At 43.4% G+C, this 26,246-nt stretch overlaps 1 protein-coding gene across 1 annotated transcript in view; it reads right to left on the reverse strand.

Moving 5' to 3' along the window:
- LRRN4 (leucine rich repeat neuronal 4) overlaps positions 1–25,923 on the reverse strand; it is a 167,766-nt gene extending 141,843 nt beyond the window's left edge. The window contains exon 1 of the mRNA XM_069608275.1: positions 25,453–25,923. The gene's annotated coding sequence lies outside the window, so the exon portion shown is untranslated. The remainder of the gene's footprint in view (positions 1–25,452) is intronic.
- Between the last annotated feature and the right edge of the window lie 323 nt (positions 25,924–26,246).

Raw genomic sequence — 26,246 nt, forward strand, 5'->3', positions numbered from 1 at the left:
GCCTGCAGTCTATTCACTATGTATGGCTATCCTTTAAGATCAGTTAGTCTACTTGCGTTGCTGCATCTTTACAGTTAGAAAATGGCTTGCATTTTCTGCAGTGCTCTTCACGCGTGCAATCTTCATTCTGCATATGAAAGTTTACACAATTCTTTATTTCGTCATCAGGTTCCATACAATCTATACATCCTTTTCTTTAGCCACTCTTCTCAGTGCGTCACGCTCGCTTCTTGTGACATCACCACTTCTCTTTCTCTCATCTTCATATTCCTTCAGGGATCTCCTCCAAGAGATTGTGATCTCTACGAGGATACATCATATCGGGTTTTTTCAATGGATACCTGTTCTCGAAGGCTCTCTGTGGAATAGGCATGATCACTGGTGTCGTGCATGTCGCGACTTCTGGCTCCCAGCATATAGGAAGGAAGGTGCGGGACCTCCTGCAGAGGCATTCAGCTGCACCTCTACACTCCGTGCCCCCTCTTGTGGATTCATTGACCACTACTTCATCAGTTTTCACATCTTGGTATATTCTCTTGAAGAAGTGCTTCTTTAGAGCCCAGACATTCATCACTCCTTTCAAGGATCCTGCTGAGTTTACATGTTCCATACAAAACTGCAATTATCTGTGGATAAGTGCATCCCCTCCATTCATTCATGAAACAATTCACTCGTAAAAACGCTGACAAACATCCTTTCCAAAGGATAGCCCTACTCAAAGGACATATATTGTAGACAAATCACAGTGTATATGTTTGAAGTTCATTTATTACATTTATTGCTCAAATTTCATTACAAACCATTCATTTGTAAGAAATACCACATGTAACACATTGACATTAAATATGTCAAAAACCAATTTTAAAGATACACATATCACATCTAGAAAAACACATATCATATCAAAACCAGTGATCACATCTCACCCATACTTGCTCACATCCACTTTCTTCCACATTCATACCATCAACCGTTCGTACTGTGCAAAAAGCCGCAATTCTAATAATTCTGTTCTAAAAGTAGAACACCCATCTATTAGAGCTAGAATCCTGTTGTATATTTACAAAAGCATATTTGACACTGAGTGTATCCTTTCACAGAATTAAACAAGGCAAATGTTCAAGAGAACTTGCTTGTGAACATGTATCAATTACCATATTTTTTTGCAAAGTGTTAAACTCAAGACAGCCCAACTAAACGAAGTGGGCTCTATGGTGTTGTCTACTCGCGTTTCGGGCACCACGATAGACATGCTATTTCTATCTGGTGCACTTCATCAGGATATATACATTTTTAGATACAAAAAATTAGCATAGTTCAACTTGATATGTAGTGCGTGTCATCCAGATGTTCAATATACAACTTCTTCCCAAAAAAGTTTCATACTTCTATAGGTCAAACTGTGTTTCTGTGGAAGCCACCAGAAAAAGGTATGGCTGCGTGGAGCCTGAGCACACTTAGGTCCAAAGAGTTTATGTTGCTGCCTTCAATTGAGTATACTCCATGTAATGGTTCTATTCTGGCTGCAAGTGCCTGGCCGGACTTCCTTACTGGACAATTATTTTTCTATCTTGTAGCTGTGGCCCATTACTTTCGTGTGGGTGTCACCTCGCCACGGTTCTTCATTGGGCCCAAATAACAGCTCCGCAGGATGCTCTTCCCGTTCCCCATGTTTCTCCAATAAGTCTAGCCCTCCCATTTGTTGGTCCTTGTTGTGTATATCTACAGATGCTCTTGATCTCGATCCAAGCTGCACCAACGATACGCGTGCAAGGCTCTCCTCCCGATTTTACCAGTCTCGGCTTACATGTTCATAAACACTCCAGGTCATGTACCTGCACTGTCCATTCAGGCTACAATAGACCCAATCGTCCCACATACTTCTTATGATTTCTTAGATGATTTCTTTGTTCCCTCACGTGCTAAGATGCTGGCCTCTATATATTTTCTGATCTCTTCATCTGTCACCTCCTTAGGTCCAAACACTGATTCGACATCGATCATGGTTTTCATTCCTACGGCCTCCTTTGCTGTCTTCTTACACTGTGTGATTATTATCCTGATTACACAGAATCCAAACATCACCATCACCAGTATTGCTCCAAGAAGCTTAAAGACATTCGCCATCCATTATGGAACCCATGAGAAGACAGACGCAAATCAGCGATTATCCACAATGTCTTCTGTTTCATCTTCAACGGTATGGCCTATGTCAAGGTCCCATTCTCGTCATCATGAGAAGGTGTGAATGTGTAACAGGATGGCCCAATTTTGGCGCAAACTCCTCCATCCATTGCTGTGGTCATATCAAGGACATATCTGTTCTGGAGGGTCATCAGTCTTATGTCCCTCAATTCTTCCTTGATCGCATTGAATCCCTTTATGGTAGTGTTGATCGTCTGTACGAGTTCCCAGCAAGTGATTTGTAAGCACTTCGCATTCACCATCGTCTGGATCCCTAGCATAAAGATAGTCATGAAGATTGAAGCAGTTTTGCTGAACAATCTGCGCTTGTATGGAATAGCATCAAAGGCTTCTATTAATTTAGCTGAGAAATAATTCTCCCTCTTTGCTCGGTTGAGAAATTCAAGTAATCTTCTCCTCCTCAAATGAGCATCTGCTTTTGGAAACTCTCCAATATTCAGGTCCCTCTTAGGAATCCCTAATGCTGGAGCATGGACAAGCACTAATGAACATGTTCCTCCCCAATCCTTGGGCAGCTTCATGTAAGGTCTGGTCCCACAAGCCCAATATCGATCCATCAGGACGGCTGTCTCTGCTCCCATATTGGAGACATCAACTATAGTCTTGCAACCTATGTTATCTCTGGCATGCCTTCTTCCTTTTCTTTGAAAGCGCAGTGCCGTATTCACCAGTGGAATCATAACCATTGGGTCCGATTAATCTACCTATGTCAGCAGCTTGGCATGTTCAGCCCATGACTTCAAACACCCATCATTTACCTTTTGCACTTCTCGCACATATTCCTGCTTCAATAAATGAGCTGCACAGGACATCAATCCTTCTCCCCATCCATTCTTGGTCTTCACTTGTCCACAGACTAGCATCTGAGTTATTTTCCAGCATCCAAGCTATCTCTGCTTTATCAGGACAGTCCATTCTCTTCATTTCTGTTATATCCACGTCATCCTGTCCTGCCCTAGGGTACGTGAGCATTTTGCTCTTCCATGCAGGCTCCTTTTCCATCTGTGTAGTCTTGATATAATCATCCTGGAATGGAAATGACAATTTTGATATCCATCGTAGAGTGGCCCAATGTCCTTGGAACTGTCCTTGAGTCATGTATGCAGCAAGGTGAACAAGACATCTGGCATCATATTTTGGTATTTCTCTGGAAATGAAAGTTCGGGCAGCACTCATGGCATAAGGTACAAGAGCGCAAACGTAGCAATCCTCCTTAGATGTTCTCTGTCCCACCTTTTTCATGTGCTGCTACCACATGTTATTACCCAGGTGTGCTGTACTATATAAATAGGTATTTATCCCATCATTGTCTTCCTCTGCACTCCTCCTTTGTCTCCCTAACAGATGTTTGCAGCCCATGGAAACAACTCTAAAGCATCTCTACTATGGGGAGACAACACTAGGGGCTTTGGCTCATTGGAAATGGGCAAATCTACAAGAGTCCCTGGAGTGGGGAGGATCAAAGGAACTTCGGCCTTGTTTGGATCAATGAGACAGAGAAGGCGAATCAAAAGAAACAGAAAAACACGAAGCATAATGGTGCATATGTATATCACGTACCAACATATTAATCCCCAACACTTGTGCCATTCTGGAACTTCTTGAGCTTACTCATTCTCTGAAATTGTACCAGCTTCAACATTCCTCATTTTTACTGCAATTTAAGGAAGGGAAGACACTTTACTCTGGTAACCGTAATGAATTTGGAAGCTGCAGTAATTCCTCTACTATTGCTACAAGCAGCCTTCTGATTACAGGGCCATTCTTAGGATCCTGTATAAAAGTATGGATGTTCACGTCTCTTCTGACAAGAGCAGGATAAACTCAAAGGAAAACAGAAAAACAGCAGGTATGAGTCTGTGAGCATCTCCTTCTGACAAGACAATAGATTCAGCCAAACAAGTATTCAGTAAGAAACAAATCGAGGTACTGCTCACGTTTCCAGTTCTTAACCAAGTGTTGTTGTTTAGGCATAATCGTGATACATCAGTATTTCTCTAAAGTTCATTTTCAAAGATTCCTGTGACTCAAGCAAAGAATTGCACACCTGCTATAATATCTATAAGGAGTGTTCAAGGGAAGTCACAGTTCAATGCAAATCTGCATTTATTGATTCATAGATTTATCGTCATTCTTGGTCATCGATCGATTCTGCACACGCTGAAATTCTTCTTATAGTCTTGCTTCTGGATCGATGGCTGGGGTGCTGCGGTCTCCCCAGCATATAACTTGATGTCATTCAGGTGTAGCCATGCTTGTCTGCCTTGGACTTTTACGGCTGGGGGAGTAACATTTTGGACAAAAAAAGACCATTAAATCTTGGCTCGTGCCACTTCCTAGTGACGTTTTTAATTAGCATGGTGTCACCAACAAATAGTCTAGGTGCTGATAGTAGTTCACTTGATCCGGTTGCTGAATGGTTTTCATCTGTGTTCTGAGACCGACCCCCTGGTGCTTGAGTTGAAATGAGTGAGATACTAGCAGTCATATGTCAAATATGCACGTAACTCATTTTCTAACATGTCTGCTGTACTCTGGGCATCACTTCTACTTCTCGATGGAGGATTCAAAGGTGTTCTCATTCACCTTCCTGTCACTGGTTCATGGGGTGTAAGGTGGTGGTCCGCAATAGGCTGATTCCTTAGGGCATATAAAGCTAAGGGCAGGCAATATAGCCATCCCTTTATCAAGGCAAGATTGAGCTTGGCAATCCTTTCTTTAAGGAGGCCGTTGGGTCTCTCACATATCCCGTTCACTTGAGGGTGATAAGCAGAAGAAAACTTGTGCTTAATACTAAATAGTCCTATCTGTTCGAACACTTCATTGACAAAATGTGGCCCATTATCAGATCTCAGCACTTTACACACTGCTCATTTTAGAAAGACTTCACATACGAGTTGCACTTTACACCAATATTAAGCATGAGTTAGCGCTACAGACAATTGATTATGTGTTTAGGAATACCTCAGCATCTTATTCTGATCATGTTTTCATGTTGAAGCAATTTTTACAATTTGTACTTGCGAACAATATGTTTATTTTCAATGACCAGTTCTACCTGCAGGTGAGGGGCGTTGCCATGGGGGCCAAGTTTGCACCATCTTTGGCTAACCTTTTTATGGCCTTCTATGAAGAAACGCATATCCTCAATCAAGTGCAATTTGTGTCAAATATTGTGATGTGGCGTCGTTATATTGACGATATTTTTCTAATTTGGAAGGGGTTTGAAGACTCTTTCACTGCTTTTTTAGGTCATGCTAACACCAATAGGTTTGGAATTCGCCTTACCGGCCTTTGTAACCCATGTGAAATTGATTTTCTGGATTTAAATATTTTTCATGAAGGAAATAATGTACACACCAATACTTTTAGAAAACCTACTGAAGTTAATTCAATTTTGGCTGCCCAGAGCAACCACCAACGCGCCACCATTGATAACATCCCAATGGGTGAATTTCATAGGGCCAGATGTAATTGTACTTTATCTAGTGATTACAAAAGAGAATGCAATATCCTAAATCAACGCTTCCTCAATCGAGGGTATAAGAGTTCTGTTATCTATAAGGCATACTCTAAATTTACTCAAACTCATCAACGTGACCTCCTGGCTAATGTGACTAGGTCAAAAGAGCATCCCCCATACATCTCATTAATCACTCCATTCACGAATGACTCCTCATTGCTATACAAAATGGTTGCCAAGCATTGGCACATTCTAAGACTTGACAAGGATTTACAACCATTTTTGACTCCGAAACCCAAATTTACTTTCACAAGATCACCTACGATGAAAAAAACATTGTGAGCCCTTCATTTTTTGATAACCAACCAAGGTCCTCCACGTGGTTACAAAAACCGGGGGGTTTTCATAAATGTGGCAATTGTAACCAATGCCCTTGGGCTGTTAGTAAATGCAAAACTTTTTGTGATCATTTTGGAACTCAAATTGAAATACGTGATTTTATCAACTGCAAGACTACCTATGTGGTCTATGGCATCATTTGTACCTGTGAGAAAGTGTATGTGGGTAGCACCATTCGTCAACTTCGTATCCGAATAAGGGAACATTTGTCCAGCCTCAAAATGCTTGAACCAAAGTCACCTTTGGCCGCTCACTGGCAATTGGAACACCAGCTGGACAATATTGCTGATTTGCGCTTTATTGGTCTGATGAAGGCTCATAAGGGGAAAAGGGGTGGCAACCTACAGCTGAAACTACGCCAAATGGAGGCAAAACTTATTTGTTTATTACGTTGTACCACACGTGGTCTAAACACAGACCACGACATGTCTGTATTTCTATAATAATTTTGATAAAAGAGTCACAATGGATCTTATGGTTTTTAAATAGTACTTGGAGTCGCACTTCGCCAGAGCCACTCCATTATGCTCGTGGGCACTAGCACCCATTAATTTTAACCTATTCCATTCCCATCTAAATACTTGATATGTCTTACCATTGCAATAGGTAGTTCCTTTGGTCCTCCTTTTTCTATAATTGTGATCTGACTTTTTCCTTCCATATTTTGACATTGATTCTAATCACTATTTCGAGTCCAGGCTATATAACATTTTTTGCTCAAGTATGAATTTATTTGGGAAATACTGTTTGTCTAACTCTGTGCTTATTAACTAATTTCTGATTTATCATTATTCAGGTACTAGCCTCTCACTATTGTTCTTCTTTGCATTCTTCCAATATGATGTTTCTGTTGGCCTAGCTTTAATTTTACGCTCAATTCAGTTGTTTATTTACAACTTACGTCATCAAGCGACGTCAAATGCGTGCTACGCTACGGACGTCACCGCTGTGACGTCGGCTGCTTCTCTTCTACTTCTCCTTTACCTTTTTATTATTATTTGGGTACCAGCCTTTTATCATTAGTCTTCTTTGTACTCTCCCAGCATGACGGCTTAGTTTTAACCTTACTTTCAATTCAGTTGTTTGTTTACAACTGACGTCATTCACGCGACGCCAGATGCGTGCAACGCAACCTACGTCACCGCTGTGACGTCGGTTGCCTTTCCTTCATTTCTCTCTAAACTTTTGCTTGGACGGCTGCTTTGGGGATTTCCTCTATAATTGTGAACGCTCGATCTAGCGAGTAAGTTTGGTTCTTTGTTGCTCAGTATCAGGTAAATTGATTCTATCTAATCTGGGTGTAGTACTTAGCTTTTCTGTTGATTTTTTCTAGGCTATATATTGGTTACGGCCATTACGACATGGACTTAATTTCTGAATGTGATATCAGCGTGATACTTACAACGCCCCGTTCTTTGTGGTATGTGGACTCTAATACTCTGATTTATAAATCATATTTCCATACAATTGTTAGAACTGCTTCTTATGCCGTGCCATCTATTTGACACTGATGATTGTTTTACACAGGGATTTCCCATCATTGACTTTCTCTATATATTTCATTTGCCTGTGGTAAGTTTAGTTTATTACTTGCATTCTATTTTTCCATTGGATACTGGCTTCTGGCCAATCTGAGGCCATTTTCTTTTGGTGCCGAATAGACCTTTACTTCACTGTTTGCATGGGTGATATGTGCACACCATGCATGATTGGGGGCTCCGGTGTTGTTGCGCACAGTTCGAGAGGACTTTTGTGTTTTTTTGCTCCCCTATACCCGGAGTGACGTATTCTCTAACTGATAATAGCATGTTACTTACCGTATATCTTCTGTTTTGTTTTATCATTTGTAACTGCCTGTGCTTCTGCTTATTCCACCCTTCAACCATGGTTTACGGTATGCCAATGATTTTTTATTATACAATGTGTTGTGTTATTCGGTTTTATTTAAATCATTATCTAATGTAATGTGATACGGCTTGTATTTGTTCTAATTTAATGTGATTGTAACATTTTTGGATTTTGCTTTTGTTATGAAATATCCATGTTGCATATAATTACTCAGCCTTGAAAACGACCTGCGTGTCGAAACACGTGTCGGCTGTTCCCGCTATAATTAAAGCATCAACTGTACTACTAGTGTTCCTTATTATAGTGTTTAGCGCATCTCCACCTCAACTCCCATTTTGTATACGATTTTCAGTACCAGCCAGGGTGGACTGGTTGGCGCAGGTGGTAATGCAGCTTACACTTCCAATTTCTTAAGGTTAAGTGAACTATTAACATAATCAGTGAACACCAGCGCACAGACCTTTACGCGTTAATCCACATCTTCTCTTTTAGCTTCTGTGTCTAAGGCTTTGTTTCAGCAAGAAATAAAGTTTGTACGCTTAGTGAGAGCGACGTATTTAACGACCGCTGCGGCTACTGGGAGCTGTAGTCCCTTAATAAGTCTGTCCAATAAGGATGCGCCTGCACTGCAGTGCCGTCCGCTCGTAGGTAGCCCCTACTTTTCCAGCATGCTAGGCTTGCGTGTACGGTTCACATCACATAGGTGGGGTCACTGTACACCGTCACTTCCTGCCCTTAATGATTGTCGAGCGTGACAATGAGCACTACTAATTATGCCGCTTGCGCTGAAAAGTGAGACGGTAGTCTTGCGCTTGCTACAACTTAAAACTCACCATTTTCTCTTTGCCTCTTTGCTACAGCTGCACCAGAATGCCTTACTCCACTAATTTGATCAATTTTCGAAGAACCATGAATAAAGACAATTTCCCCTTCTGACAACACATTTTCTTTTACACGCTGTATTTGATCAATGAAATCTATATAGTTTGCATAATCATGCACATGGTCACTTTCTGTCACTGGCTCAGCTATAAAGGTGGCAGGATTCACTATTTTACATCTGACAATTTTAATTGCTGGATTCGAAATGATCACTTCTTAAACAGAAGCTCTCTGGGATATCAATATACCTTTGGGTTTCTCTAAAATGGCAAACAATGCATGCTCCACAAAAAGAGTCATAGAACAACCCATTACAATGTTTGTAGACTTCTGAATTGCGAACACGGTGGCTGCCAATGACTGTTTGCAAGGAAAGTGCCCCTTCATAACTGGGTCTAAAATCCCACTGTACTACGCTAAAGGCTTGTGCCCTAAAGTAGTTCTCTGTGCAAGCAATGCTGTCATGACTGTCCCATCCATGTGCAAAAATAAGAAAAACTCCTCAGCATAATTGTGAATTCCTAAAACAGGAGCTGTATAAATTGCTTTTTTCAACTCTTCAAACCCTTCTTCCATCTCCCCTTTCCATTCTATTTTAACACTATTCGCCTGTGCTTTCTGCAAAGCCTTCAAAAGGGGTCTTGTGTATGAACTATAGTCAAACACCCAGGCTCTAACGTAATTACATAATTCCAAAAACTGTTGCATCGGCTTTACCGTGTGCGGTTTTGCAGTTTTCATAATCGCCTCAGCTGTCACAGGTGTCACCTTCTTTCCTTCGTGTGAGATCAACTGTCCTATGTACAACACCTCTTCTTGACAGTACTGCAAATTTTCCTTGTCCACCTTGTATCCCTTATCTGCTAGGATAGTCATCAACTGAATCAAGTCCTGCCTACACTCATCTTCTGTGGCGCTACAAATTAAAATATCATCTAAGTACTGTATCACAATGCTCTTCACATCAATATTGCTGAAGTCCATCTGTAGGTCTCTATTAAAGATCGATGGGGACTCACAGTACCCTTGGGGCAAACAAGTGTGTTTCAGACCAGTTTGGTGAAGCGTAAATGAAGTCAAGTCTTGTGAGTCCTTGTGCAACGGGATTGAGAAAAATGCATTTTTCAAATCAATCACCATGAAATATCGTGCTTCTACTGAGATACTTACTGCATAGTATCGTCGCCGAGTTGGGAACTGGATGAAACTCTGCCTCTACAATCTGGTTAATCAGTCTCATATCATGTATGAATCTCCACAACTCTCCCTTAGATTTTTTCACAGGGTACACCGCGGTGTTGCATGATGATTCTGACTGTACCAAAATACCTTGTTCCATCTGTGCTGAGAGTCTTAAAAATACCCTCATCAGCCTCTCAAGACATGGGGTACTGTCTTGCTCGAGGTAAAATCGCTCCTAGTTTCAGCTTTATCTTGACTTCCCTTATCTCGTTTAACAGTCCTACATCATAAGGGTCTGTAGTCCATAAGACACTTGGCACCTTCTCCAAGTCTTCATCAAAAAATGCTGGCCGCTGCTGTATTATCGCCATTCGCTGTGGGATTTCCCTTTTCTCTATTCTAATCCAGTATGTAATCCTCATAAAGAACAATACCTCATCATCTGTTGGGTCATCTCTAAACATGTCATTGTCAGTTATGTCGGTCAGTCTGTACCCTTCTTCGATAGCTATCACTGTCCTCCATGGTCTACCCTCATCATCCGTTCCTTCAAGCATCACCATTTCCCTTCGTACTATGGCTGCTTCTAATTCTACAGGGATGGTCTGTCCCGCCCCTCTTTGTCCATAGGTATCTGTGGTCTAAGCAAAAATTGATCAGGTTTTCTTATAGTCTTTCCCACTAGGCCACGTAGCCATGTCAATAGAATGCTCACCCCATAAAGCAAAACCTCTGGCTCCACTGGAACACCACAAAGAGCCACTTGCCCTGTTAATGCCAACAGATATTCACCCATATTCATGTAATATATTTCAGGAGTGGAACACACTATCCCTTTGTCAGTAAAAGAAATCATCATGTTGAATTTGGTCATCAAATCTCTTCCCAAAATGTTAACTGGTGTCTGTCGAGAATACAACAATGGAACAGACATGTCACACACTCCTATAGAGACTGGTAATTCATCAGTAAAAGGAACTCGACGCGTAGCTCCAGAGAACCCTTGTGCATTCATGGCAATTCCTGATGTTGGATATTTTCCCTCTCGTATACATGAACCAGTAGCCCCAGTGTCTATTAGAAAAGAAAAATATTTGCCTCCTATTGTCACATCGACCCATGGTTCCTCTTGGGGGTCTGGTGTTACTGATAGTACTGAACACATCAAGTCACCCTGTGAGTTGTCCTATTGTGGATATGTGTTACCTAAACCAGGTAAGGTTCCCAACTTTTTTTATCGGGGGATCAGAACTCAAAGGGAACTAACTCAAAGAGAAAAACATAAAGGTGAGTCTGATTACCCCTCTTTCCATTGCCCGAATGTATCAAAGGGACCACCAATTACAAATTAGACAAATACCATCTTGTTACTACAAGACATTATGAACCCAGCACACGATCAGTACTTCTAGGAAAATCAATTCAAATTGTATTGTTACACATTGGATATGAGTAAAAACAGGGCAACAGTTGCCACACATAAAACAAAACACAGTTAAACAGTTCATCATCTATTAAAAAACCTTATTTAGATGTAAAAAAAAAAACCAGTACAAAATGCACTAATGGGACACAGGGGTGCAAGCAAAACCACAGTTTATATACTTTTTCAAACTGCTTTGTTTGCATAGGAATCCCACACTTAATTTGCAAGGGTATTTCAGATAGCCGTCGACATGTTTCGGCCATTTTTTGTTTCGGACACTATCGCTAGTGTCTTTAAATCTTTCTTTTCTTGGGCCATCTTCAGGACACAATTTCTTCAAAAAAGGGTCAACACAGACTCTCTACCCCAAAGTTGATCAGCATGACCATTTGTACAAGAGATACATAAAAAACACATACAAGATGTGAGTTCAAGCCTTCTTCATTACAAGGGTTCTAGATAGTTCAACTAAAAAACTAACAAACTAAACACTAAAAAGAGTGCATTTTCACCACATTAACAATACCAATATTAAAACCATTCACACAAACACGTAAATGCATAGGCGTCACTTCAAAAGGCAATATAACACAGGGGCAACGTAAGGGAGCTATTCATGACTCTAGCTCTTTCAATTAATCCGAAGATCATTAATAGCGGTGACTCCAGGGGTACTTCTCAAAAGAGATGTAATCCAGGCTGAACAAATGAATTTCTGTTCTTAGATCAAATATCAAATCCTTCATACGGTCACATATATCACATTTCACTTGTGAGGATCTAGGAAAGTCAATAACATACATCTTTCAACCAAGGGTACAGAAAGCAAAGGGAAAGGGAACGGGAAAGGGAAGGGGAAAGGAGAGAGAGAAGGGGACAATGGGGAAAACGGCAGCATTTCATGGAGCACATCGTTATTTCTAAATATCAGATTGATGGTGAGTCATTAGACATTTACTTAACAATGTATCTAAGTACCCAGATGTCAGAGACCAGGTAAAAGCAAGTATTTCCTAATAGATACTATTTTATGAGGTCCTACGAACCTTAACTTTCAATTAAAAAAATAATAAATTCATTCACACAGCTGTCCACATAGCTGTCCAGATACTGTGGTGATATACATCAAAATTCCTTTTGTCGTTTAAAAGCAGTTTACCCGTTAATCCAGAAAGTCTGGATGTACAACTTTCATTGAGAACGCCAGTGTTACACAAACGTCTTTGGTGTTGATTGTACACAGCGTGGGAGGAGGGATGGTTACCTGCCACTAGTCTACCAATCCCTATAAAGAAGACATGAAATATGTCTGAAAAAAGATTTCTAGGTGACAAAATCGGATTCAACATTACTTTCAAAGCCTATATTTCAGGGGCCGCAGTCTCAAAATAAACATTAAAGTTAAACAGACTATTTGCATAGTCTATCCTTGATAATATCAAGGAGATGATTGTGAGGGTTCTGCGCGCAAAGTTGAGGTAATGGAGGATCCCTCTTATTCAATCGGAGAAGGTAGAAGCATTTTTTAGCTATTGCGTTATTATTTATTATTATTATGGTATTTCTTGGGTGCAGATCTAGCTTTGAGAAGCAACGGAGTGCTTTACAGAGGTATACAACAATACATATACACAAGAGGGCACTTTACACAGGTATACAACAGTACAGATGCATAACAAATAACTTTTCAGAAGTAACAACAGAACAGATATTCAGCAGGGTAGGATGCAGAGGGGCACAGGAGGGGTACAGCTGTACATGGTGGTGGGGAGGAGAGGTGGCAGAAGGCGCCTGGTGAGTCAGGTGGTACTAGGACGACATGATGGTTAATGTGTTGAGGCAGAGAGACTCCTTGAAGAAGCGGGTCTTGAGCTCTTTTCTGAATTGTAGGAGCGTGAGGGCGATTCTGATGCTGACAGGAAGGAGGTTCCATAATCTTGGGGCATAAGCAGAGAAGGCTTATTTTCTCTTTTTGCAGCGGCGGATTGCACGTGTCCTGGCTTCTAATTGTGCACTGTCTGAGTTTCTCCGCGAGGTAGCTGGGTGACTTGAGGGTGACTGCTTTATGAATGATGCAGCAAGACTTGAAGAGGATTTGTGCATGCAGTGGGAGCCAGTGAAGGTCGATGAGGGTTGAGGTGATGTGGCCCCATCTGCATAGAGCCTTGATGAGGTGTGAGGCCATGTGTAGGACACTTCTCAGGGGCACAAGGGAGGACAGTGGGATGACTTCCAGGAGGGCACTGCTCCCATCCAGGTGGGAGAGGACCAGTGCTTGAACAGTGGATCTAAAGCTGTCTAGAGGGAGAAAGGGATTGACTTTCTGCAGGAGGGAGATCTCATACCAAGCTGTATGAGGTTTCTAAGCTATGTGTCTTGAAGGAGAGGTGTTTGTTGATGTGGAACCCAAAGAGGTTGGCGCAGGAGGTGAGCTTGGGTGTGAAGCTCTCAGAGTTCATGGTTGATATGGTTGATAGGTCTGTATGTCTGGATGTTCGGTGTTGTTGGTAAGGAGTAAGAATTTGGTCTTGGTGGAGTTCAGCTTCAAGTATGCACTGGACATCGAACACTGTATCAGCCAGAGGCAGGTTTTGGGCCTGTGGATGTCCTTGATGGATCGATCTTGAGGTCTAGCTGTGAGTCATTGGTGTATTGGTGGATGTGAATGTTGAGTGTGGCTAGGTGGGCTCCCAGCGGTTCCATGTATAGATTGAAGATCCATGGGTCCATAGTGAGGCTGTTGTCCATGAGCATTTCCAGATTTGTTATCACTGTCGACGTCTCCAGTTGGGTTCCCATGGTTGGTGGCCATGTGAGGGATGTCTGTATTGGACTGTTTTTTTCTGAGTCGATTAGTATTTCTATTTTGGTTGGGTTTAGTTTGGGGTTGTTTGCCATCCAGGTGTTTATGTCGGTGAGGCATTTATTGAGTTGGGTGTCGACTGTGTAGTTGTAGGCTGTCCGTCAATGGGCTTGAATGAGTTTCACTAGGGGGGTCATATAGATGTTGAAGAGGATTGGGTGAGGCTTGATACTTGTGATATTGAACACAAACAATGTTACATGTGATGGTGGAATGTTGGTTCTTTCTGTTCAGTTTGTGGGGAAAGATTTTAGCCATTGCAGTGAAGAGCTTTGTATGCCGGATTCCTCCAGTCTCTTGATTAGGATTATGTGTCCGATTGTATCAAAGGCAGTTGGTATGTCCAATAGTATGAGGGCCAATTGGCTGGTGTTGTCCATGTTCATCTTTTAAGAGGTTCATATGGTGAGAAGTGGGGACTCTGTTGCTCTCATGGGTCTGAAACTGACCTTGGGTTGGTCAAGTATTCTGTTGCTTTGTACATGATGGAGTAGTACTTTGTATATGTAGTTCTTCAGGATTTCCACTGTGAATGGTAGGTTTGATATGGGCCTGTAGTTAGTAGAGTCATCTGTATTTCCCGGATCATCTTTTAGAAGAGATTTGATGTTTACTGAATTCAATGACTTTGGTACTATTCCAGTTTTTAGTAATAGGCTCATTAGCAGTCGGATATAGAGGGCTGGTGTTTTGTGGGAGAGTAGCTTTTTGCGGGTATCCAGTGGGGACGGGTTGCTGGGAGATCTGTCTTTGTTGGTATCTTTCAATGGTTTGTCAAAGATGGTCCCACTTATAGTTTCAAATCGATTGAGTCTTGTGTTGGGTGTTGAGGTACTGATTTCTGGGAGGGTGTTTCATGGTCCTGTAGGATGTGTAGATGCCTTGTTGTATTGCTTCTATTTTTGCTCCTAGTTGGCCCATGATGCTGTCGCATAGAGTTTAGTTTGCGAGGGTACAATGATGCATGAAGTTGTTTTTTTAAAATTTCCTTTATGATTCTAAACATTTATTATTATGGGATTGTTGCGGATTGGGTTCTCGTGGTATACTATGCTTTCTTGACTTTCAGAACTGTGGATTTGTTTAGCTGGATTTGTCACAGTTAATTACTTTTGTCTATTTGGTTGTAGCGCTTCCTCCATCAATTTCTAGTTTCCAGTTCATTTTTCTGAGTTCACTTAGTTCTTCGGTCAACCCTCTTGCTGTGATTTTATTTGGTGTGGGTTTGATGGGTTTTAAGGGTGTTAGTCAGTCTAATGAGTCCGTGATCCAGGTGTGATGTTCTCCTCAACTGTGTCTGGTGTCATTTCATTTAAGTGGGAGGTGTCTGGTTTGGTAATTTCTAATATTTGAGTTAAAGTTTCAAGGTCAATTCTTTTCCAGTTTCTTTTGTTTGTTGCTGTCAGGTGTGTGTTTGTGGGCATCATGTGACTTGGAATTTCTATGGCGGAAGGGATCATATGTTGGCCGCTCCATAAGAATGGTACTAGAGAGGCAGTAGTCGGAAGTCCATCCCTGCAGAAAATTGCATCTAGTGTGTGTCCAGCTCTGTGAGTGGGTCTGTTCACTTTTTGCTTGAGATTAAGTGTTTCCAGTAGGGAGCTGTGGGAGTTTGTGGTTTACTTTTCTCTTTCGAACCAGATGTTGAAATCTCCCAGAACAATTATGTCGAAAGGTTAGCTTTGGCATCAGTAAGTTTTGCAGTGAAATTAGATTATAGGTGGGCGGCCTGTAGATCAGAAGGAAGAGTACTGTGATGAAACCCTAGATGTCACCTCTATCAAGGGGGAGACCCTTCCCATGAGACAAGGGTGATGAGGCCGCTACCCAACTGTCCCTGAGGAGGTGGTGGACAGCAGGAGGATCTCGTGGACGACCATATAGTGTATGGCCCAGAACATCACAACACAACCACACATCCTCACTCTCTTTTCTTCTGAGAGTTCAGTACCTTGTAGACACATGTACTTATTTATTTATTTTCATTTTCATAAAGCGCCACACACCCGCATATCTCAGGGCACACACAAAACACAGACAGAGGCAGAATCGGAAGAAAAGCAGGGAGAGGAAGATCAGTTTATGCAAGGTTGAGGAGGTGTGTTTTAACTTTTTTCTTGAAGGCCACCAGAGACATTGGGCCTCATTAAGGGTCCAGCGGTAACCGTGCCAGTGCTACCAGCAGGTTGCCGCCAGACCCATAATGATTTACCAGAGCCTGTCTTCCTGGTAACACCAGGGGATTACAACCCAGGCGCTGGTCAATTTTAAGTCCCCATTCCCATAGAGTCCTTTTGGACTCTATGGGGAGCATGGAAGCAACAGCACCGTTGTTAACGGTGCCGGTGCTTCCGTGATGGCTTGCCTACCATGGCCGCTGTGCCCAGCAGGCTCAGAGATGTCGAGCACATCAGCTCCGGCAGGCAAACCCGCAGTGTGCCAGTCTGGAAACTAACGGTGCTGGTAAACTGACGAAAACCGTTGTTTGCAGACCGGCACACTTAAAATGAGGCCCACTGTCCTTCTAAGGTCAGAGGGAGTGCATTCCACACCAAGGGAGCCTGGACATTGAATGAGGTACCGCCAAGCCCTTTCAGTTTGAATTTAGGTTGCTGGAGGCTAGCCTGATCAGCTGATCGAATCGAGCGGCCGGGTTGGTGAGCCCTAGTGCGTTCAATATGGTAAGAGGGGTCCGGAGATTGAGGCATTTGTGACTCAATGTTAAAGCCTTGTGAGAAACACAGTGTTTCACAGGGAGCCAATGAAGCTCCCTCCTAGCATGAGTGATGTGGACTCATCTGGCTAAGCACTTCACGGCCCGGACTGCCCTATCCTGAATCAGCTGGAGTGCTGGCAGGTTTGTCTGGGAAGTACCCAGAAACAAACTATTACAGTAGTCCAGGCATGAGTTGACCAATGCTGATGCAAGAAGGTACATATTCCCGGGAGTCAGGAATGGACGGGTGTGGCTGAGAAGTTTATTAATATAGCCACAAGATGCCCTGAAAAGAGCGACGTGAGAGTTCATGGTGAGCAAGGCATCGAGCATAACCCCTAGGTTCTTAACACTTTTCGCCACTGGAATGACGGCACCATCTATGTTGAAACTTTGGAAAGCAGCTGGTAGTTTTTTCAGCCGAGGCCCTGTGACAACAACCGGAAGCTCAGTCTTGTCCTTGTTCAAGACCAACGCATTGCTTGCCATCCATGCCTGGATGGCGTCATAGACCATATTGATAGTTGCTGAGTCCTGTGTGTGAATACCCGTGAGCTTCAAGACAACCTGGGTGTCATCAGCATAATTAGCATACTGCACACCTAGGTCATCTTGCTGTTGTAAGACCCAAGATCTTGTCTATTTGAGAAGCACTGGGATGAAAAAGAGCATACTAGACTCAAGTAGATCTAGGACTGAGATGAGTTGGCCCCGCAGAACAATGAAGATCACTCCTGGGAAACCAAAGAAGCACTTAACCCTTTCATCAAGAATATGCTTGAAACAAAGTATAAAGGTAGTCAAAACCTTTTTCTTTTTGACAGAACCAATTCTTATGTGGAATTGTGTATGGTGTCCCTGATGAAGGTGGAGGTTTTCAATTAAGTTAAATTGACCTATCCAAAACTCGAGTTGGCAAAGCTTTTAGCTTTTTTTCTGATTGGTATCTTACTGGTTGGACTTGGGTTCCCCATTGATGCATTGTGCATCGGAGGTAGTACTTTTTCAAGCACTTAGCTACTGGTAAAGAAAGCAAATGCCAGTCAGGATTCATCAATGTGTGAATTGTTTGTTAATTTAATGTTTTTTTTAATTCATTATTGTTTAGCAATTTCTGGAGCTGAATGTGTGATTGAAGAGAGGGTGACATATACAAGTTGTTGGTGTTGGAAAGTAAAGTGTCATTTGAAGTGTTCATATTGAGGTATACGTGTTCATTACTTTTTCATTTCTTTATTAGTATGTTTTTCCAAAATTGGTGTCTAATAGAAGACTCTGCATAGTTGTCTTAATTTATTGTACATTTACTACTGTATTGTCAAAAAATTGAATACTAAATATAAAAATATTTTGCAAGGGTCATTGGTTCTATTGACTGCAGTGAGAGCATAGCAGGCTCAAGGGTCACATGTGCATTCATGAGCCACTGCTGGAACAGTTCACATTCTTATTATTGTGCACCCATCTGCCTGGTGCCACATTAATCAATAAATATAAGCCATGGCTGGTTATGGCATGGTAGCTAGATTATGCAATCATAAAGCCACTTGCATTTGGATGCAAGTGTCAGCTTGGTGAGATGACTCATTCATGACAGAGCTGCTGTGTATCAGCTGTTTGGCCAGGTGTAGCCACAACAATATTGTGGGACCTGGCCCAGAAAGCTTTGTTTTTTATCCTACTGAGGAAGGTAGACAATTTCCTCCAAGAGTCTATAACCCTCCCCACGAGGTCCCTTGGGAACCAGTGCATTAAAAGACAGCCCTATCATGACAATAGCCTCCTCACACCAGGGTGCTGTGAACGGGAGTACTTTTGAAATAGACAGACAAAGGAGGTGGGTGGAGTTAGATTAGCCCACGTGAGAGATTTAGCCGAGTGGATGGTTCCCGCAGCTAGTGCTCCTTAAACGTCCTCCCTCCTCCCTACTCCTTTTAGACAAAGCAGTCTGGGTATGACATCAGAAGATAACGGACACTTCTTACAGCAGCCTCGCTTAGACTCCCTTACAAAAGGTTTTTATTTGGACCAATCCGCTGTAGCATTTGCCTTTATAACTTGGGGAAGCCCCCAAGCTCTCTTTGCCCTCACATTCTGCATTCTCTATGGTTCCTTTACTTTTTCTTTTCTTTTTTTTTAATTATTGTATTTGGTTAACTTAACCTTTTACAATATTACAAACATTCCACTTAAACATAACATATCATACCATAAGGGACCACAAAACAATACATTAAGTCAATAAACTTAACGGAAGACATAGCTAACATTAATGGCCGTTAAGAAATAAAATATGAATCACAATTCACCAATCCCATTGCTAAAACATTTAAATAGCCTGCCCAGCAAAACTTCCTAATTATCCTCAATTATCTGGTACAAAGATCTGCCTTATCCTAATTCATTCCTTCTTCCCTCCAGCATACAGTCCTGATCAGAGGATGGGAGGGAAAGGCCAGGACTCAATTATTCCGGTATTGGCTGTGGCTCCTCGACTCAACAGTTACAACACAATCTTACATCTTTCTAACATTTGGGTCACAGCTATAGTTTTACGCTGCAAGTAACCTTCAGTCAATCTTTCCCAGAAAGTTTCTTGCATAATGTATGTTGACTCAGAGACAACCCTATTAAAGAAAAGCAGTCTGGCATTCCTTGTGCCATCACAGGACGTTAACAGGTGTTTAGTAGACTGGGATTCTGGGTTTTTACAGATTTGCCATAATTTTAAGGCAGGTTCCCCCAGCCCTCTTTTGCCAGTTCTTCGCCTGTATGGATGACATTTAGCCTTAATCTTAAAAATGTCAACTGCCTGCAATGGATTGGGATTAGCCCCCGAGCGAACACCCACAATTGTACGGATCCAATCCCTTTCATCCCATTTCTTTTTCACCTTCACTGGGTTCTCTGTTAAAGTTTTTCTTTCTATATCAGCATCAAGTAGTAGTTTTTCCACCTGGGCACTTATGTTTGAAAGCATTTTCGATTTGATATTCTCCAAGTGTGCTTTTATGTCAGCATATAGAGAGTCAACCTGTGCTATACTTATCCGTTGGAACAATGATATTAGTTTCCAACCTGCCTGGACTTCCAGGGATCTTAAACCCAATTCGTACCTGATAATAACCATCGAAAGACACATTGGTAACCCTAGGGTATGTTTCCACAAGAGACCCTCCCATGTTTGCCATGTGGTGTTGCATAGTTGAGGTTTGGCTTCCAAACCGTACAGCAAAACTGGGATCACTTTTGCTTGATAAAATTTTAGTACTAGAATTATAGAAAATCTACCGTATCTCATCAGGATTATATTCATCTGGGCGGATAAGGAGTTTATTTTCATTACAATTTCTTGCTCTACTTTACACACTGCCAGGAGGGCGTAGATTTTGTATCCAAGATAAACCAGCTCTTCCACATTTGTTATTTTCTCACCTCCCATTGACCATTGTTGGTATGCAACATTTTTGTTTTTCTGTCTGAAAACCAGAATGTTTTATTCAGTTGGATTTATGGCAAGGCCATTTTCAGTTGCATAGCAGTGTAGGCCATTCAGGAGATGTTGCAGTCCAATAGCTGTTTTATCCAAGACTACAATGTCATCTGCATAGGCAAGCCAATGGAGTTTAACCCCATTCAACGCTGGGCTTGCCAACCCAAATGGAGCTAAATATTCGCCCATATCTGCTTTGTAAAGATTGAAAAACATCGGTGCCCCTAGACACCCCTGTTGAACTCCCCAATTTATGTTTCCTTTACAGTGGTGGGTCTTCTGTGTTTTTATTTAGTTGTGTGCATTGCCAGTTTTTTGTATTAAAGTTCCTATTTATATAGAACCTTGGTTGGACATTTTTTATTTAGTACCACAGTACTATTGTTGTTTGTGTTGCATCTGCACCAGCTCATGGCTCTCTTGAAGAGTATAGCCTACCCTCTGCCTACATTACCAAAAGAGGTGAAGACAGTATACTTTTGGGCTGTGCCTGTTTCACCTTTATGATTAGGAGCTCTACTAGTTTATAGGTAGTGTGTGGCTGAGTAGGCACTTTTGCCACTACCCATTCCTGTACTCCTGCTGAGCAGTAGTCCTTTATTCACACTCCCGGCTGATATACCTACCTACCATCATAATCAGTGACCTTAATTTCTCCACTATGCCCACAAAGTCCACCCCCTACAGTTGTACTCCACTCCCTCCTACTCTTACGCATGGCAACTCCCTAGATCTCATCTTCCTATCATATCTGTTGATGCCTCAGCCTCAAACCACTCACTCACTCACTTCACCATCTCCATTGTCCCTCAACTATCACTCATTCATATATCACTAAAAGATAATGTAAGAAGACTCCATGACCCTGCATTTATACCAAGGACCCCCCTCTAAGCTTTCTGTCCCACACTTTCCCATTCTCAAACTCACCTTCAATGACTTCAATACTGCACTGGCTATCCATTTGACTACCACTATCAAGTCTGCTCATTCACCCCATTCCAACCTTGCTGTTGGACTCCCCAGCCATACCGCAGATAAGGGCTCCCGTGTGTCTCCACTTACACCACTGGTACAAAGATTGCTGCCCAACTCCCTTTGCCCTTAACACCACTCTGGACTTGGCCAGGTCATCCTAGTTCATAGATCGTACATCCGTTCTCTGCTCATACCTCACAGGAGGTCTATGATATTTCAGGCCATTCTTTCCATTCTACAAATTGCTTCAGTTTTTACTTAGTCTATGCTGATGACTTTGCCTCCTACTTCTCCTCCCAAAAACTTAAATGTGTGACACCATATCCAACCTTCTATCACTCCCACCCCACCATGCTCCTACCACCTCCCTCCAGCCTTTCTTTTCTCTGTCACACTTCATTCCCCTCCTCTCTGATCATACCCATCCACCACGTAGACAACTCATGTTATGCTCTCATTGACCCCTCAGGACCCCCAAACGATCAAACAGCTTGTATCTGTCACCTCTTTGTGCCTCTCCTTCCTCTTTAATCTCTCTTTTTCCAACAGGTATCTTCCCAGCCCGATATAAAATAGCCAGTCGTACCAATCTTAAAATAAGCATTGCTGACCTCAACAATCCCAATTTCCCTGCCTTGTCTCTCACCTGCCAAACCACTCACAAAACCATGAGAGAAAGTTGTTTTGAACTGTATTGTCAACTACCTTAATGTACACGCACTACGCACCCTTCTTCAAACTGGATTTCAGAGTAAACCCACCAATGAAACTGCTCTCGCCCATGTCTCCAACTTTCTGACTGATCATCACTTTCACATCTCCTCTAACCTCTTTCTACTTGATATTCCTGCTGTTTTTGACACTGTGGATCGTCCCCCAAACTCTTTCCTCCCTTGCACTCCTGGATACCATACTTAACTCGGTGGCCTCCAGTCTCCCCGGCAGCGCCATCTCCTGGAACTCGGACACTTCCTCATCCACACTTCTGCCAGTTGGCGTCTCCCAATGCTCATTTCTGGGCCCATTCCTCTTCATGCTCTGCTCCTCTCTGGGCAAACGCACGTAATCATTGGGCTTTCACTAGCACATCTTTGCCAATGCCACTTCTGCCCTCTTCTTCATTCCCTCGTTCACCCCTGCCATCTTGGAACACATCACCAGCTGCCTCTCCACCACCCGTCACTGGATGGCTATACACTGCCTGGTGATAAAGTTCTCCAAGACGGAAGTCATCTTTCACATCATGGGGAAGACATCTTGGGGTGTCCAATGCCAACCCCACTCTCCAATCCTTTGGCTTCTAACATCCTCAATTCATCATCCATGGCTCGTAACTTCTGGGTCCTTTTCGGCAACAATCCTTATCACAAACATTTCATCATGGTCACTGTCACTAGTGGCCGGATCCACCCTGTAAACATCAGGCGTATTCTTATGCACCTTATTCTCCATGACAAAAACTCTAGTCTCTACCCTGATGCTCGGCAAACTTGGCTACTGTTGTGGGTTACTCCCACACCGTTTCTGCTACTCTTTCACTTTCCTCAACAAAGTTATTGTACGCACACAGCCACTACAACCTACTTAGGTCCTATCCCACCTCCTCTTACTGCTGCCATGCTGGATGGCTAGGTGAAATGACTCCCTCTTCAAGTTCTTACTCATCTTTGAAATAAATCCACAGCCTTGCCCCAACTGCTTTGCCAACTGCATCTGTCTTTAATCTTCCGTCTCAAACTCTGCAATCCTCAACTCTCAAGAACCTATCTATCCTCTGCCGCCTGACTCCTCCTGCTTTCGCACTTTCTCACCCCCTTACACTTGAATGAAATCCTTCCGGGCATCAAAGCCATACAATCAGTGGAACTGTGCTTCACCAGGCTCAACGTCCGCGTGCTAACCAATGAACGTTCATCCTCAACTCATACTGATATCCTTCATCCTCTGTATATCAGAAATGGTGCATATGCATGGATTTCACCCATCTTAAAATTGCCCCAAGGCCAATATGTCTCTAATATTTATGTTTATTCGCTAGTAATTGCCTCTCCTGTGTTGCTATGCATTGTCCCCTCACTGACGTGCTCGCTCCCAAGCATTCAACTATAGCTTGTAAAGGCACCCTGGCCAAGGACTGCTTCGTCTATCTCCACTGTATTTTATCTACTGCATTTCCGGTCGAAAATGATTCCCAACTACCAAATAAATACAAATACTTTTTCACTCATGAATAATACCTGGGAAATCGCCTAATGGCCCGAGTGGACAGGACTACTCTTCTTTCGAGTAAGGGCAATTTCCAATCCCCCATGAGAGGGCAGTTTTGTCCCCTTACGCAGCTGCCATCCTTTTCCTTGGAAGGACACTAGAACCCAGTACTGCTGCCCGGCCATCTTCCTGAAATACACAGCCGGAAGTAGCAATGCTGGGCTGTTTACAGAGTGAGCATTCCGGCTCTTCAGCAGACGATTGAGACATACACTTGGGCCATGCCTCGGAAAGTGTACATACACGATAATTTGCTGGACACCTCACGCCAATCCACTCTGAAGGGTTGGTGTGTGGTGTGCACGTGGAACCACTGGGTATGTCCATCAATATGCTGCACAGGCCCAGGTTCTGGACTGTTCGCCGCCACTAGCCCAATGTAAGGTGCTGTGTGGTGGTTTTCACCACCCAACCAGTGCACATAAATGTAGGCTAGGTCGGTGAGCCATGGGGCAGCGCCTCATTTTTATTGGGCATGCCCCATGGGGGTGGGGAGGGGGCATGTGGCACGCACAACATGCGCTTTCTGTACTTCGAACAATGCACAGAAGACATGGCTTCATGACCCCCCCTCCGTCCCCACCCACCAAATCACACAGACTGTGCCCCTGTCCACAAGTGTCAGATCACGTCACAACATGTAAGAACATGGACAAGCGCCATGTCATGGTACCCCTACCTGCCCACATGCACACCCCTAATGAGCCGATGTAAACGCGCTGCCATGGGTGATACGCAGAGTTGGTTAGTTTCTGCCCTCAAACCCGCTATTCAAAACAACCCAACACCCCCTGGCCCCCACCCTTCCCTCCGTTATCCTACCTCCGACTGGCCGGAGAGCAGCACCTTCAAGGCTGGCGCTTAGACACGTATCATAATCAAACGCGGGAAATATTTAAGTCAGGGCTCAAGTTGAGGGTATAGGCAGGGTATAGGCAGGTGGACGGAGTCCCCCACACTTTTTTTAGGAGTCCCCCACTTTTTTTCATAGTGCACCTTGATATGCTAATTTCTGGTGGTGCCACGTTCAAATTGTATGTTAAGGTGTCCCCCTCACCCTTTTTTAGGACTTGACCCCTGATTTATATGACCTATTCTGCCGTCTCCCGGTCTGAACGTTTGGACCGTAAATCGCGAATACGCGCCGCCCCTAACTGCGCAAATAACGGTCACCCAAGCAGATGTGCTCTAATGAAACCATGGCGAAGTCATGACGCACCTTTAATATAAATCCCCACACATGGCTATAAGTGCATACACCCGCTTGGATATGTTTCTCTTAATTGTCAGCAGCATCGCAGACTAACGCTGATGAACTAAAAGGGTGTCTGGACAAAGTGGGCGCGATAACTCGGCGCTATGGCCATCACGTAGGTAACGGCATTTGCTTTACACTGCCTACCTCTTTAGGCAGAAGTTGAGAACACGAGCGCAGGCGTGGATATATATATATAGTCCAGCCTGCTGGTAAGGTGCACACTCTACGCGCTCCCCAGTTCCGCTCAGGTAGCGTGCACGGCACGGCTAGAAATGCAGATCACTGCTGATGCTGGGCCGGGAGGAGTACAGACACAGCAATGATACCTGTACACATTCACACCCACCGCAAGTAACGTGTGCAAGCAGAGCAGGTGAAGGCCCGGGGAAGGACGTTCTCGCTAAAAAGAATGACATGTATTTTTTTATCATAAACGACAAGAGCACGGACTCACTCCGCCCCCATACTCACCAGGGGGTGCCTCTACCGCCTGGGCGCCCCTTCTTCTCAGCCGCCGGAGCTAGTGCGCGCAGTGCAGCCGCGTAACCTCGCAGTTGCTGGTCGAAGCTGTTTCTGCCGAAAAAGGGTCCGGCGTTGAACAGAATCAGTGGCGGCAGGAGTGTGTGCACCGACTTCACACACGTACGTTTCCTTGTTGACAAAAACAACCCATTCAGCTGGAAAGTTCGCCGAGGGACAGGTTGAGCGTGTGGGAAGGTGGGCTGGAGCAGGCTTCCCGCAGGGTGCCACAGCACGTTGATGAAGTACCCACTCGCATCTGCGAACGCACTGATGCACGAGCAGGGGTGGCGCTTATCACCACAATGGAATGCGCTGCGCAGTTTCCAAGAGTAACCTTCAGGAGTGTGGAGCGAGTGCTTTCACCCCCACACACGTTTGGGTGGGGAGTGACGGGGCTAGAAACCCGTTTCGTTGACTAGACGCTCCCTTTAAATCACAGACAGTCCGTTCGTATTATCTATCACATATGTCCCTGTGGAATGTCCAGAGTGGAAGGAGTGGGGCGTGGGAGGGCAGCGGGAGAAGTCCTGTTTTTCGGGGAAGTCTGCGTTTCCTAATGAGAGGCAACGGAACCAATTATCTTACCTCTTACCATATCAGCCTTCTTCTAAGTCTCTCATGCCCCGCTCTGACAGCACCCGTATCTGGTCCAAGGTGTACACGCCACCGCATCACCCTGAGTGCCAGCAGCTTTACAGCACCGCACTATAAAAAGCAGAAGCTTCTTTCACCCAAACTAAGTG

Source organism: Ambystoma mexicanum, chromosome 4q, assembly GCF_040938575.1.
Source record: "Ambystoma mexicanum isolate Mex_15411 chromosome 4q, UKY_AmexF1_1, whole genome shotgun sequence".
NCBI lineage: Eukaryota > Metazoa > Chordata > Amphibia > Caudata > Ambystomatidae > Ambystoma > Ambystoma mexicanum.